We start from the raw sequence: 16,253 nt of genomic DNA, 5'->3' as shown, positions 1-16,253 counted from the left end.
AGGGACTGCAAAGGAATGGAGAAATGCCAAGATCCCTAACCTGGGACCTCTCGCTCGCTCAGGAACTGAAAGGGAGACAGGGTGGGGTTATTCCCTGATGCTTTATTTCATGGCTTTATGGCTTTAACTTTAGATGCTTATTTGACTTGTGATTGGAAAAGCCATTGTGTAGCTTTCGAGTGTGGATGGGGAGCCTGGGAGCGCTGTTCTCAAATGAGACTGACTTCCTTGATTCGAGTAGATGCGTCCAGTTTTGAGATTAAGGTTTTTCTCCTTTCCTGATCTTCCACTGCAATGAGATGCAGGGTATTCCAGAAGAGTCAGCTATGTGGATAAACCAGGCAGTCTGTGTTTGGTCATCTTCGTGCTTTATTCTGCTCTGTGTCAGCTTCTCAGCGCACAGCAATGTCCTTGGAGTCGGTTCATGGCTGTCAGAGTGTAGGCGGGCTCCATTTGTACCTGGGTTATTAAAATTCAGATTTGAAAAAATGTTAGACCAATTTCTCTCCCAAACTTAGAACACTCATAGTCACCCACTTCCTTCCTCTGCTGGTCTCCCCTCCCAACGCTGCATTTTTACTTCTTTTCCTTCCCAACCCATGGGTTATGTTCAACAAAATGCTAATGAGCTGATTGAAAATGTATTCCAGGCAGACCATAACTTTAGGAAGACACAGCTACCATGAGCCAGCATACTACAAGACGCTTCCTCCTGGCTGGATTCTCTCCTGTTTAGGATTATGACTCTGGTCCCCTGTGTATTTGGAAAAACAGATTCTTAAACTGCAGACCTCTGCTTTATGAGCCAAGCAGAGCAGCTTGGAAGTCTCAGGCTTACAGAAACAAGAAGGAGGATTTATCCGACACAGAAATGAGTAGTCTCTGAGTCACTGACATTTTTTTTCATTTGATGACACTAACATTACAAATTACTCTCTTTGTAGCATGAATGGAACAGTTTCAGAACATAGGTAACCTCACTGGATCCTGGAGCAACAACCCTAAGATGGTTGTTATATATCAGTGGCCCCCAGGGGACATCTGGCAACGTCTGGAGACATTTTTAGTTCTCACACCTGGAAGAGGGGTACTCCCAGCAGCTAGTGGGTAGAAGCCAGAGATGCTGCTCAACATCCTGCAGTTCACAGGACAGCCCCACCACAGAGAATGATCCAGCCCCCAAAGTCACTACTGCCGAGGCAGAGCGACCCTATGAGATGTGTATAATGTATGATAACATTCATACTACTAGGCTTTATAGTGGGGAAACCGAGGCTCAAGAATGTAAGTAACTAGCGCAATGTAATGTGATCTGGCCTCTGCGGAGAAGCATCAGCCCTGAGACTGCAGCTCAGTTATCCCAGCTGACCTCCCGTGTTAGTCAGGGTTCTCCGGAGAAACAGAACCAAGAGGAGATATATAGACATATATATATGATTCGTTATAAGGAATTTGCTCACATGATTATGGAGGCTGACAAGTCGCAACATCTGCAGTCAGAGAACTGATGGTGTACTTCCAGTCCGAGGCCAGCAGGCTCAAGACCAGGAAGAGCTGATATTTCAGTTCAAGTCCAGAGGCTGGAAAAAACTGAAGTCCTAGCTCAACCGTGAGGCAGGAGGAGCTCCCCTTTACTCGTGGAAGAGGCGGTCTTTTTCTTTTATTCAGGCCTTCAGCGGATTGGATAAGGCCCACCCACAACTAGTTCCTCAGTCTACTGATTCGACCATTCATCTCATTGAGAAGCACCCTCCCAGACACACCCAGAATGATGTTTGACCAAATATCTGGGCACCCCGTGGCCCAGTCGGCTTGATGCATAAATTGCCCATCACACCTCCCGACTTTATCACCAGATGCTCTGTGTTTCTACAACTCTTCCTGCTCACAGAGCAGTTTGTGGACCAGCAGTAGTAGCATCACGAAGGAGCTCGTTGAAATGCCCAGCCCAGACTCATTAGTTTGCAAAGCGCCGTATTACACACACGGAAGGGGATGGTGGTGGGGTGTGGGCATCTAAAAACAGCGATTTTACAATATTGATTCAAAGAGCCACCCGGGTAGTGGTTTCCTTACTTAACCTCTTAATCAATAGGGGTTTATGTATCATTTAAGAGGTGCCAAACTCAACTCCAGTCACTGAGCAAAATGCCATCACAAGCCACATTCACGGTTGCTCTACATGATAAGCACGTTTAAATGCCCGGATCCATTTGTCACTCAACTTTAGGCTGTGTCTCTGTGAAGTTCAGCCAGATTTACCTGGCACAGAAGTAGAAATGGGCAAAAAGCCAACCCCAAGCCAACCGCGCTGTAAGCCGCGCTTGATTTTTGCCTTTGATTCCGGGGCATCTCACTGCCTGCTGTCCCTGCCCAGGACCCACTCCATAATTTGCGGTCTCCATTTTGCAGCGCAAAATGGAAATGTGGGACCCTGTGTTAGTTCGTTCAGGCTGCTCTCACAAAATACCACAGACTGGGTGGCTTATAAACAGCAGAAATGTATTTCTCACAGTTCTGGAGGCTGGAAGTCGGAGATCAGACTGCCAGCAGGGTCGAGTGAGGGCCCATTTTCAGGTCTCAGACTCTCACCGTGTCCTCACCTAGCGGATGGGGGAGGGAGCTCTGTGGCGTCTCTTAAAAGAATACTAATCCCATTCACGGGAGCACCACCCTCATGACCTAATCACCTTCCAAAGGCCCCTCCTCCTAACACCATCGCATTGGGGGTTAGGATTTCAATGTATGAATTTGGGGGGGACACAAGCATTCACACCATAGTGGATCCCTTGTTTAAAAAAAACACTGAGAATTTCAAGATGGTGACAGTAGAGTGTTAAAACAAGTAGGAGCCCTGTCCATATCTTTTTTATTTTTTAAGATTTTATTTTTCCTTTTTCTCCCCAAAGCCCCCCAGTACATAGTTGTATATTCTTTGTTGTGGGTCCTTCTAGTTGTGGCATGTGGGACGCTGCCTCAGCGTGGCTTGATGAGCAGTGCCATGTCTGCGCCCAGGATTCGAACCAACGAAACACTGGGCCGCCTGCAGCGGAGCGCGCGAACTTAACCACTCGGCCAAGGGGCCAGCCCCAGCCCTGTCCATATCTTGACTTCTAGTCATTGTGTCCTCTGCACGTGCCAAAGGGACGGCAGTCTTCAGTGATAGCACAGGAGGTCGATTTGAGGGCAGAGGCCCTATCCCTGCAGATCAAACCACTCGTTCCGAGCCCTCCCTGCCAGCCCAGCTGCCACCTCCCCTAGGTCAGCTTGACACTGTTGCCAGGAGGAACGTCCACGACTTCTACGCCCTGGTTCCCTGGTGGTGTGGGTTGAATTATGTCCCCCAAAAGATATGTTCAAGTCCTATTCCTGGTACTTGTGAATGTGACCTTATTTGGAAATAGAATCATTGCAGATGTAATTAGTTAAATTAAGATGACGTTATACTGGCATAGGGTGGACCCTTAACTCAATATGACTGGTGTCTTTAAAAAAGAGAAAAGATACAGAGGCACAGGGAGAAGGCCATGTGATGAAGGAGGCAGAGATTGGAGATGAGTCTCTATAAGCCACTGAATGCCAAGGATTGCCGCAACAGCAGCAGCCAGGAGAAAGGCAGGGAACAGACTCTCCCTTACAGCCTTCGGAGGGAGCACGGCTCTCCTGATGCCTTGGCTTCAGACTCCAGCCTCCAGAACTGGGAGAAAATTAATTTCTGTTGTTTTAAGCCACCCAGTCTGTGGCACTTTATGCCCAGGAAACTAACATGCCTGGAAACTCGTCCCCAGGCTTCTGCTGCTGCTTCAGGGGGAACTAGAGTCTTTAGAACTCTGTCCACAGAGTCCCAATCAGTGCCAGGAAATCCCGGGAAACAGAAGCCCGCCATGACTGCCCACAGCAATCCCACGAAACCCAGGAGCTCCAGTATGACAGGCTGGACTCCAGGAGCCCCTTGTATAAACACTAACACCTGACATCCAGAGTAGATCAAAAGCAAGCCAGAAATGTCCATATTTGCCAAGTGCTGCTCAGAGTTCGGATTTACCTTGGACCACTGCGCATCTAAGCTGTAGATGAGAGACGTGTCTCTTTATGGAAGCACTCCAGCTCATCCTGAAAAAGGAGTGATGGAATTAGAATTAGAGTGAAGAACCCTCCTGATTGAAGGGATCCTGCCATCGAGCTTCAATGGCTGCTCACATCACAAAAAGAGAGACAGCTAGACCCGATGTGATTCCACACACGAAGAACACGCCTTCTATGATGTAGTCTTGCCAATAAGTCAAACCTGAATCAGATCAAAGCCTGAGGATCTGATTACCAGCTTCCAGGAAATACGGACATCAGGGAACCACATTACCACCACAGGGATGCAATCAGCAGAATCCCAGCTGGGGAAACTCTACCCAACAAATGATCTTGTTCCTTCAACAAATTAACTCCAAGGGGGAAAAAAGAGATGGAAGGGGAGCCTGCGGATGAAAAAAGAGACTAGAGACATAGCAACCAGTAGCATGATGTGGACTGTGTTTGAATTCTGATTCATACAAATCATACAAAAAACATCTGTGATATTTATAAGACAACTGGAAATGTGAACACTCCCTGGATAGTTTATGATATTAAGGAATTATTTTTTAAATTTAGGTTGGATATGGTATTTCAGTTATTTTTTTAAAATAGTCTATATATTTTAGAAACACATTTGGAAATAATTATGGGAAATTTGATATATCTAAGATTTGTTTAAAAATAATACGGGTGAGGAGAGTGGGAGTGAGTGGGGTTGAAATAAGATCATCATGAGTTGATAATTGTTGAAGCTGCCGATGTGTCATGAGGGTTCATTATACTGTTCTCTCTAATTTGTGTATGCTTAAATTTTCCATAGTAACAAAAAAAACTTTAATTCCACTGGAACTTCATAAAAACATCTAAGTTGATAGAATCTGATTTTTGCATGTTATATTAGCTTCCTATTGCTACTGTAACAAATTGCCACAAACACAGTGACTTGAAAGAACAAAAATTTATTATCGTACAGTTCCGGAGGTCAGAAGTCTGAAAGGGGTCTCATTGTCCTAAAATTAAGGTGTCCGCAGGGCTCCGTTCCTTCTGGGAGATTCTGTTTCCTTATCTTTTCCTGCATCTATAGGCTGCCTGAATTCCTTGGCTCATGGGCCCTTCCAGCAATCACGTCTCACCTCTCCTTCTCTGACTCTGGCCCCCTGCCTCCCTCTTACAAGGACCCTTTTGATTATATTGGGCTCACCCAGGTAATCCAGAATAACCTTTCCATCTCAACAGCCTTAATTTAATCACACCTGTGAAGTCCCTTTTGCCATGTAAAGTAACATAGTACTGTATAAAGAAACAGATTTTGGGGATTAGGACATGTCCAGACATCTCTGGGGGGGCCATTATTCTGCCTACCACAGGTGTGATTCAGACCAGGTATCTCAGATTGACAAACATTTATCAGCATTTTTTTATTCAAAACAGAGACACCCTGTTATGACTTCTGCATACCTCATCAGGGATGATTTTGCCTCCCAGGGACATTTGGCAATATCTGGAGACATTTTTGATGGTCGAGACTGGAGATGGGGTTGGAGGAGGAGGCAGCGCTACCGGAATCTAGTGAGTAGAGGCCACAGATTGTAGGCTGCCAAACCTCATACAAAGCACGGGACAACAGATCTGTCTGGCCCAAAGTGTCAGTAGTACTGAGCTTACGAAACCCTGGACAAGAAGCAACAGAAGGAAAAGCGCGTGATGTGCTCCACTGTATATCTGCAAAGAGCAAGTAATCAATAAATATTTGTTGAATGAATAAAGTATTAGCTTGCTAGTCATATCCATCACACCTTCTTGTCAATAAATGACCTCAAATTCAGTGACAACAGCTCAGACAAAGCCATGTGAGATAGCCAAAATTGAATACAATTTGAAATATCCAAAAAAATATGTGTTTCTGCTGAAATCACGAGAGACATCCAGACATTATGTGCCTCTAGGGAAGAAAACACCACCATCTATGAGGCAATCCTGTCCCCAGACCCAAACCCAATCTAATCAAAGCCTCTAGAAAGATTCCACGGATTCCAAAGGTCTTATTATTAGCAGATAAAAAGGGTATTTACGTATCTTAGGATTCCTCAAGTGCAAAGGTCTGTAGAGCTAGAGAGAAAAGTATGTATGTATTTTAAGAACTACGTAAATTCAAAATCCTATCACAGGATCAAGCTGCCAGTCCTACAAATGTCCTTGGGTGCATAGAAGCATCACTAATGGGTACAGCTTCAAACTAGGGCCAGGGCTTGAGTCCACCTCCCGTGAAGTATAACACCGTGGACGTAACATCATTAATAGGGTCCAAATGTCCCATTAGCGGCACTGACAAGAATCTTGGGGCAGGCCCAAATCTTGGGCGTGTAGGCAGGCTGTTACGGGATGGTACTCTCATCAGTAATGGGGCTGAATCTCTTGGCTCCAGGAGGATTTAGGAAAAAGTACAGAAACTTAGAAGAGAATCAGAACTATAGGATTCATGTTTGGGGTGAAGAAGGAACGTGTGTATATTTGATGTTATATGCATTTGTAAAGTTTCAAAGAATTTCTGAGCTTTGGAAACCACTGTAAAATATATACTTGGGCAATTAATCTAAACTTGTGTTTTTAGTTGAAAGCTAGTTTTATATACAATATTGGAATATTTTAAGAGAACTTAAGTTTCACTATATTTCTAAGTTTAATTTATTAGATGTAAAAGTTATTTGCATACTTGGGAATGTATTTGTTACTTAAGACAATTGAAGTAATTAAAAAGGGAACTGAATGCAGTATATTAAGAGTTTTAAATCTTGAGTTAAATATTGGGTTTAAAATGCATGTTTTTAATTAAGTTTGCAAGTGGGATCAAGTATTTCATAAAGGCCCCTTAAAAGTGGTGGCTATTATTTGTTAGACTTAAAAATAAGCTAAAAAAAAGAATAATAAGTTTTCTAAGCTGAACTTAAAAGATTAAGGAAAAACTAGGCATTTAAATTTGTAACTTAAGTAAGTTGACGATCAAATTTGTAAAACTGAATAAGTCTGTTTCGTGCCCACACATACCCCCCACTTTTGAGGGCTATAATTGCCACTTCTTAAGGGCTGTCCAATGTCCAAATTACTGTGCTTACATAAAAAATATCACAAGTCCATCTTCGCAACCCTCTGTCAATACTCTGATCAGATACCAATATTGTTGGCCAGATAAATTGCACGCAAACTCAGAAATCTTGCTCAGCCCTCCAGAGCCTGTTTAGAGCTGATAGGGTCCTTTACGATTCAAGTCGCGTTCCTCCTAAGGTGCTTGTGTTTCTGTTTTTTTTTGCATAATCTGAACCTATTTTTCTGCCCTGTCATGTTCTCATCCATTTGTGTGTTCGTGTATGTGTGTGTGTGTTTGTGTGCGTGTGGTTGGTTGTCATCTGAATAAATTATTTCATCCCTAGCCAACTGATTTATGTCCCTCGTAAAAGACCAGCTTAACTCTACACCGGTTTAACTAGGGAGTGTTGATGCACGGTCCAGATAACCCTGTTTATAGCCAGTATGTGCTTTGGAAGTTACTGAGCTCCAATTGGTTGAATTCCATTGTGGTCTGATTGTGTCCAGCCATAGAGAGAGTCACATTGTGTGGTCCACGGAGCAGCACCATCGGACCCACTGCAGACCTATGGAAGCAGAATCTGCTCTTTAAGATGCTCGGCAAGTGCTTCCTATGCACATCAAAGTTTAAGAAACATTGGTCTAGACAAGAGTTCAGGTAACAGCAATCACTGTTGTGGTGATGTTGTATAGCTTGAGTTTCCTGCCCAACAGAGTACATGGTAGACTTTGTTTTCAGTGAAAAGCCAACATGTTCCAATTCAATTAATTTTGTAAATTGTCTCTACAAATTATTAAATTATGTGTGTAAATTGTTATTGAGTTAATTTGCTATTGAGTTTCTGCCATTGTAGCTTGAAAGCAGCCATAAACAATATGCAAATGAATGGATAAGGTTGTGTGCCAATAAAACTGTCTTTATTGACACTGAAATTTGAATTTCATATACTTGTGTGTGTGATAGTTCTGTGTCATTTTATCACATCTACAGATTTGTGTGACCGCAATCAAGATACAAAACTATTCCATTACCGCAAAGCTCTCACTATTGCTGCTCCTTTGTAGTCATACCCACTCCCTCCACCACACTATCCCTAATCCCTGGGAACCACTAATCTCTTCTCCATCTCAATCAGTTTTTCATTTTGAGAATGTTATAGATAATTATATGCAACTGTTTGGATTTTTTTCACGCAGGATAATGCCCTTGGGATCCATCCAAGTTACTGCATGTATCAATAGTTCATTTTTGTTATTGAGGTCAAAATAGTTTATAACATTCTAAAATTTCAGTTATACATTATTATCTGTTGGTCACCATATATATGTGCCCCTTTATCCCTTGTGCCCACCACCCAACCTTCTTCCCCTCTGGTAACTGCTAAACTGTTTTCTCTGAGCATGTGTTTGTTAATCTTCCACATATGACTGAAATCATGTTGTGTTTGTCTTTCTCTGTCTGGCTTATTTTGCTTAACATAATCCCCTCAAGGTTCATCCATGTTGATACAAATGGGATGATTTTGTCTTTTCTGATGGCTGAGTAGTATTCCATTGTATATGCACACCACATCTTCTTTATCCAATCAGCAGTAGATGGGCAGTTGGGTTGCTTCCACATCTTGAATAATGCTGCAATGAACATAGGGGTGCATAAGTCTCTTTGAATTGTTGACTTCAAGTTCTTTGCATAAATACCCAGTAGTGGGATAGCTGGGTCATATGGTATTTCTATTTTTAGTTTTTTGAGGAATCTCCATACTGTTTTCCATAGTGGCTGCACCAGTTTGTATTCCCACCAGCAGTGTATGAGGGTTCCCTTTTCTCCACATCCTCTCCAACATTTGTTGATTTTTGTCTTGGTAATTATAGCCATTCTAACAGGTAAAAGGTTTTATCTCAGTTTTGATTTTCATTTCCCTGATGATTAGAGATGTTGAACATCTTTTCCTGCACCTATTGGCCATCTGTATATCTTCTTTGGAAAAATGTCTGTTCACATCCTCTGCCCACTTTTTGACTGGGTGTTGTTGTTGTCGTTGAGTTGTATGAGTTCTTTATATATTTTAGAGATTAACCCTTTGTCAGATATATGATTTGCAAATATTTTCTCCCAGTTGATGGGTTGTCTTTTTGTTTTGTTCATGGTTTCCGTTGCCTTGCAGAAGCTCTTTAGTCTGATGTAGTCCCATTTGTTTATTTTTTATTTTGTTTCCCTTGCCCGAGTAGACATGGTATTTGAAAAGATCCTTCTAAGACTAATGTCCAAGAGCATACTGCTTGTATTTTCTTCTAGGAGTTTTATGGTTTCACATCTTACATTCAAGTCTTCAGTCCATTTTGAGTTAATTCCTGTGTATGGCAAAAGATAACAGTCTACATTCATTCTTTTGCACATGGCTATCCAGTTTTCCCAACACCATTTATTGAAGAGACTTTCTTTTCTCCATTGTATGTTCTTGGCTCTTTTGTTGAAGATTAGCTGTCTGTAGATAAGTGGTTTTATTTCTGGGCTCTCAATTCTGTTCCATTGATCTGTGTGCCTGTTTTTGTGCCAGTACCAGGCTGTTTTGATCACTATGGCTTTGTTGTACATTTTGAAGTCTGGGATTGTGATGCCTCCAGGTTCATTCTTTTTTCTCAGGATTGCTTTAGCTATTTGGAGTCTTTTGTTGCCCCATAAGAATTTTAGGATTTTTTGTTCTATTTCCATGAAGAATGTCATTGGGATTCTGACTGGGATTGCATTGAATCTGCAGACTGCTTTAGGTAGTATGGATATTTTATCTATGTTTATTCTTCCAATCCATGTGCAAGGAATATCTTTCAATTTCTTTAGGTCATCATTGATTTCTTTCAATAATGTCATATAGTTTACATTGTATAGGTCTTTCACCTCCTTGGTTAAATTTATTCCAAGATGTTTTATTCTTTCTGTTGCAATTGTAAATGGGATTGCATTCTTGAGTTCTCTTTCTGCTAGTTCGTTACCAGTGTATAGAAATGCAACTGATTTTTGTAAGTTGATTTTGTACCCTTGAACTTTGCTGTAGTTGTTGATTCTTTCTAATAGTTTTCTGGTGGGTTCTTTAGGGTTTTCTACATATAAAATCATGTCATCTGCAAACAGGAAGAGTTTCATGTCTTCATTGCCAATTTGGAAACCTTTCATTTCTTTTGCTTGCCTAATTGCTCTGACCAAAACCTCCCGTACTATGTTGAATAGGAGTGGTGCCCAAGAGAGTGGGAACCCTTGTCTTGTTCCTGTTCTCAGAGGGGTGGCTTTCAGTTTTTCCCCATTGAGTATGATGTTGGCTGTGGGTTTGTCATACATGGCCTTTATTATTTTGAGGTACTTTCCTTGTATACTCATTTTAATTGACAGTTTTTATCATAAACGGATGTTGGATCTTGTCAAATACTTTCTCTGCATCTATTGAGATGATCATGTGAAATTTATTCCTCAGTTTGTTAATGTGGTTTATCACATTGACTGATTTGAGGATGTTGAACCATGCCTTCATCCCTGGTATAAATCCCTCTCGGTCATGGTGTATGATCCTTTTAATGTATTACTGTATTTGATTTGCAAATATTTTGATGAGGATTTTGCATCTATTTTCATCAGCGATATTGGCTTGTAATTTTCCTTCCTTGTGTTGTCCTTGTCTGGTTTTGGGATCACAGTGATGTTGGCCTCATAGAATGAGTTAGGAAGTGTTCCATCTTCTTCAATTTTTTGTAATAGTTTTAGAAGGCTAGGTCCTAAACCTTCTTTGAATGTTTGGTAGAATTCTCCAGGTAAGCTGTCTGCTCCTTGACTTTTATTTTTTGGGAGGTTTTTGATTGCTGTTTCAATCTCTATACTTGTGATTGATCTATTCAGACTCTCTGTTTCTTCTTGATTCACTTTTGGGAGGTTGTATGAGTCTAAGAATTTATCCATTTCTTCTAGATTGTCTAATTTGTGGACATAAAGTTTTTCGTAGTATTCTCTTAGAATCTTTTGTTTTCTGTGGTATCTGTTGTAATTTCTCCGTTTTCATTTCTAATTTTATTTATTTGAGACTTCTCTCTTTTTTTTCTCATTGAGTCTGGCTAAGGGTTTGTCACTTTTGTTTATCTTCTCAAAGAATAAGCTCTTAGTTTCGTTGATCTTTTCTACTGTTTGTTTGGATTTTTTTGTTTCAATTTCATTTATTTCTGCTCTAATTTTTATTATTTCCCTCCTTTTGCTGTCTTTGGGCTTTGTTTGTTCTTCTTTTTCTAGTTCTGTTCGGTGTAATTTAAGATTGCTTATTTGAGATTTTTCTTGTTTGTTAAGGCGGGGGGGGCCTGTATTCCTATGAATTTCCCTCTTAGGACTACTTTTGCTGCATTCCATATGAGTTGGCATGGTGTATTTTCATTTTCATTTGTCTCCGGATATTTTCTGATTTAATTTGTTCAGTGATCCATTGGTTGTTCAGTAGCTTGTTGTTTAGTTCCCACATATTTGTCACTGTTGCAGCTTTTTTCTTATAATTAATTTCTAGTTTCATAGCATTATGGTTGAAAAGATGCTTGGCATGGTTTCAATCTTCTTAAATTTATTGAAGCTTGCCTTGTTTCCCAGCCTATGGTCTGTCTTTGAGAATGTCCCATGTGCAGTTGAGAAGAATGTGTATTCTGCTGTTTTTGGATGGAGTGTTCCATATATATCTATTAAGTCCATCTGGTCTAATTTTTCATTTAATTCCACTGTTTCCTTGTTGACTTTCTGTCTGGATGGTCTATCCATTGATGTAAGCAGGGTGTTAAGGCCCCCTAGTATTATTGTGTGGCTGTTAATTTCTCCTTTTAGGTCTGTTAATAGTCACTTTCTGTACTTTGGTGTTCCTGTGTTAGACGCATATGTATTTATAAGTGTTATGTCCCCTGATGGAGGGTCCCTTTTATCATTATATACTGCCCCTCTTTGTCTCTCATTGCCGTTTTTTATCTTAGGTCTACTTTGTCTGATATAAGTATGGCAAATCCTGCTTTCTTTTGTTTGACATTGGCTTGGACTATCATCTTCTATCCCTTCACTTTGAGCCTGTGTTTGTCTTTTTTTTTTTTTTTTGAGGAAGATTAGCCCTGAGCTAACATCTGCTGCCAATCTTCCTCTTTCTGCTGAGGAAGACTGGCCCTGAGCTAACATCAGTGCCCGTCTTCCTCTACTTTATATCTGGGACACCTACCACAGTATGGCTTGCCAAGCAGCACCATGTCTGCACCCGGGATCCGAACCGGCGAACCCCAGGATGCCAAAGCAGAACATGGACACTTAACTGCTGTGCCACTGGGCTGGCCCCTATGTTTGTCTTTAGAGCTGAGATGTATTTCCTGGAGTGCAGCATATTGTTGGGTCTTGTTTTTTAATGCATCCAGCCATTCTGTGTCCTTTGATTGGAGAATTCAATCCATTTACATTTAGAGTCATTATTGATATATGAGGGCTTAATGCTGCCACTTCATCACTTGTTTTCTGGTTGTTCTGTATGTCCCTTGTTTCTCATCCCACGTATTTTGGACTGCCTATTCAGTTTGCTGGTTCTTTATGATGATTTGCTCATTACTTAGCATTTGTGTCTCTGTTCTGATTTTTGTTTAGTGGGTAGCATGAGGTTTGTATGAAAGATCTTGCAGATATTCCATTTTCTGATACCCACTTACTTCCTTAGTCTAAGCGGGTTCCATTGCTTTCCTCATCCCTGTCTAAGATATTGTTGTCACAACTTATTTCATTTTGTGTTGTGAGCTTGTGGTTAAAATGACATGATTATAGTTATTCTTGATGTTTTCCTTCCTTTTATCTTTAATGTTATAATTAAGTGTTAGCTAACCTGTTCTGATAGAGAGTTGCAATTTTATGATTTTGTCTACCTTTTTATCTCCTTGCTCAAGGCTTTGTAAGCCCTTTTTTTTTCAGGCATGAGGGCCTTCTTGATCATCTCTTGTAGGGGTGGGGGTCTTGTGGTGCTGAACTCCCTCAGCTTTTGATTATCTGGGAGTTTTTATTTCTCCATCACATCTGAAGGATATTTTCGCTGGATAGAATATTCCTGGCTGAAAGTTTTTGTCTTTCAGGATTTTAAATCTATCATTCCACTCTCTCCTAGCCTGTAAGCTTTCTGCTGAGAAATCCACTGAAAGCCTGATGGGGGTTCCTTTGTAGATTATTTTATTCTGCCTTGCTGTGCTTAATACTTTTTCTTTGTCGTTGACTTTTGCTAGTTTTACTAATATATGTCTTGGAGTAGGTCTTTTTACATTGATGTAATTAGGAGTTCTATTAGCTTCTTATACTTGTTTCTTTTTTTTTTTTAAACAACTGCCACTTTTTTCTAAAGCAGCTACACCATTTTTTCTTTTTTTAAGATTTTTTAAAAAAATGTTTCCTTTTTTTCCCCAAAGCCCCCCGGTACATAGTTGTGTATTTTTAGTTGTGGGTCCTTCTAGTTGTGGCATGTGGGATGCCACCTCAGCATGGCTTGATCAGCGGTGCCATGTCTGTGCCCAGGATTCGAACCAGTGAAACAGTTGGCCATCAAAGTGGAGTGTGTAAACTAACCACTTGGCCATGGTGCCGGCCCCAGCTTCTTACACTTGTAATTCCAGCTCCTTCCCCAGGTTTGGGAACTTCTCCACTATTATTTCTTTGAACAAGCTCTCTGCTCCTTTCTCCTTCTCTTCTCCCTCTTAAATATCTATAATCTTTATGTTGCATTTCCTAATTCAGTTGGATATTTCTTGCAGAATTTCTTCATTTCTTTTTATTATTAGTTCTCTTTCCACCTCTTTCTGAAGCATTTCAATATTTCCATCTTCTAAATTGCTAATTCTGTCCTCCATAATATCAGCTCTGTTATTTAAGGACTCCAGATTTTTCTTTATCTCATTCATTGTTTTTTTCATCTCCAACTTTCCTGATTGGTTTTTTTTTTTTTTATGGTTTCAATCTCTTTTGTGAAGAATTCCCTTTGTTCGTTAATTTTATTCCTGATTTTATTGAATTGCCTTTCTGAATTTTCTTGTAACTTGTTGAGTTTTTTTTAATAGCTATTTTGAATTCTCTGTCATTTAGATTGTAAATTTCTGTGCCTTTGGGATAGATTTCCAGGTGCTTGTCATTTTCCTTCTGGTCTGGAGTGTTAATATTACCTCTTTACACTATTTGATGGAATGGATTTGCGACTTTGCATAGTGGTAGTATCTGGTCTCAGATTCCACCTGCTGCCCCTGAGGAGTGGCAGGAGCTGTGTATTCTGAGCCTGCCATAATCCCTGGTAGCTGTGGCTGTCCTTTGAAAGCTATGCTGACAGGGTCCATCTGTATTTTGTGTGCTTGCCACTGCTGCTTTACACACGTATACACAGGCCCCCTGGTGGGGGTCCCTTGCTCTGCCAATCAGCCAAGCTGGTGCGCCAGGCAGGGGGAGGGGCACTTTGTTTTGTGTGCATGATCCTGTGGGTGCTCCCGCTCTGCACTCACTGTCTGCCCTCCTGGGATACTCAGCTTGGTGAAGAGGCCCCTGCAATTGCTTAGCCTCCTCAGTGTGGAGCTTTCCCATGGGCTGGGAGGCAAGTTCAAGAGAAGGTGTTCCCATGGAGGGAAGCCCCCCTACCCCTCTTCTCTAGGAGTCATGCATGGTCCTGTGCCCTAGGTCACTGCTATTTGGGGAGGGAGAAGAGATCCCCTTACCTCCTTCCACTGCCTCCTGGGGGGTCCAGCACCTCCGCCTTCAGACATGTGGCTGCATGGATCTCTCAGATGTCTATTGTGTTGTGTGAATGTCCTCTGTTGGCTTATGAATGTCCTTTTTGTTTTATTTTAGGGAGGAGAGTCCAAGGGAAGAGCTTACTCTGCCATGATACTGATGTCACTCAACAATTCATTTTTGTTGTTCTTGTTTTTACTGATATGTTATATTCCATGGGATAAATGTACTATAGTTTAACTATTTGTGTATCATAGAACATTTTTGGTTGTTTTTGGTTTTTAGCTATCACAAATAAAGCTGCTACAATTAATCGTGTACAGGTTTTTGTGTGGACATAAGTTCTCTTTTCCCTGGGATAAATCCCCAGGACTCGGACTGCTGGGGCACATGGTAAGTGTATGTTTAGGTTTTTAAGAAACTGCCAAAACACTTTCTGGAGTGGTTGTACCATTTTACATTCCCACTACTAATTTATGATTGGTCTGGTTTTTCCACATCTTAATCAGCATTTGGTGTTGTCACTATTTTTTTCTTTAATTTAGCCTTTCTGATAGATGTGTAATGATATCTCATTGTAGTTTTAAAAAAATCAATTTATTCAAGTTTCTAATTTTTTTTCCTTTTTCTTCTCCCCAAAGCCCCCAGTACATAGTTGTATATTCTAATTGTGAGTGCCCCTGGCTGTGCTATGTGGGACACCACCCCAGCATGGCCTGATGAGCAGTACCATGTCCACACCCAGGACCCAAACTGGTGAAACCCTGGGCCACCAAAGCAGAGTACATGAACTTAACAGCTCAGCCACAGGGCTCACCCCAATCTCATTGTAGTTTTAATGTGTATTTCCCAAATGGCTAGTGATGTTGAACATCTTTTCACGCGATTGCCATCTATGTATCCTCTTCAGTGAAATGTCTCTTCATGTCTTTTGCCTATTTTCTAATTGGAATGTTCATTTTTTTACTGTTGAATTTTGAGGGTTTGCTTTAGTTTGGTCACCCCTGTAGTGAAGCCTTTGGGGTGCCTACCCAGCATCCACTCATCCTCCTTTCTACCTAAGAGACTCCGAATGTTGTTCAGGTATCCACCCCTGCGTTGTGCAGAGTGTTTTTTGAAGGAGAAGCCAACTCCCTCTCTTGCTCTAAGAATCAACTCAATATGACTCATGTTGTTATCTTCTGCCTTGTTAGTAATGTTTTCAGGGAAACTGGTGTCACCCAACTCTACCCACTGATATGTGATGGGGAGTCTGATAGGAGGGTTTCTGGGAGAAGTTTCCTCTCTTTTGAAGAGAGAGTTGTAGGACAATATTATCTCTTCCTCTTGACATTGTCAAGTTCAGGTGAGGTACCTG

The 16,253-nt window shown here is 41.2% G+C and overlaps 1 long non-coding RNA gene across 1 annotated transcript; it reads right to left on the bottom strand.

Moving 5' to 3' along the window:
• Window positions 1-83: 83 nt before the first annotated feature.
• LOC123284942 (uncharacterized) lies at window positions 84-14,952 on the bottom strand. The gene is made up of 3 exons (XR_011499954.1): window positions 14,881-14,952; window positions 4,046-4,113; window positions 84-459 (listed from the first exon to the last, which is right to left on the bottom strand). It is a non-coding gene; the product is annotated as an uncharacterized lncRNA (long non-coding RNA).
• Window positions 14,953-16,253: the final 1,301 nt, after the last annotated feature.

Source organism: Equus asinus, chromosome X, assembly GCF_041296235.1.
Source record: "Equus asinus isolate D_3611 breed Donkey chromosome X, EquAss-T2T_v2, whole genome shotgun sequence".
In the NCBI taxonomy this organism is placed as follows: domain Eukaryota; kingdom Metazoa; phylum Chordata; class Mammalia; order Perissodactyla; family Equidae; genus Equus; species Equus asinus.
Note: the sequence above shows the minus strand (reverse complement) of the source record. Positions and strands in the feature narration are given on the sequence as shown.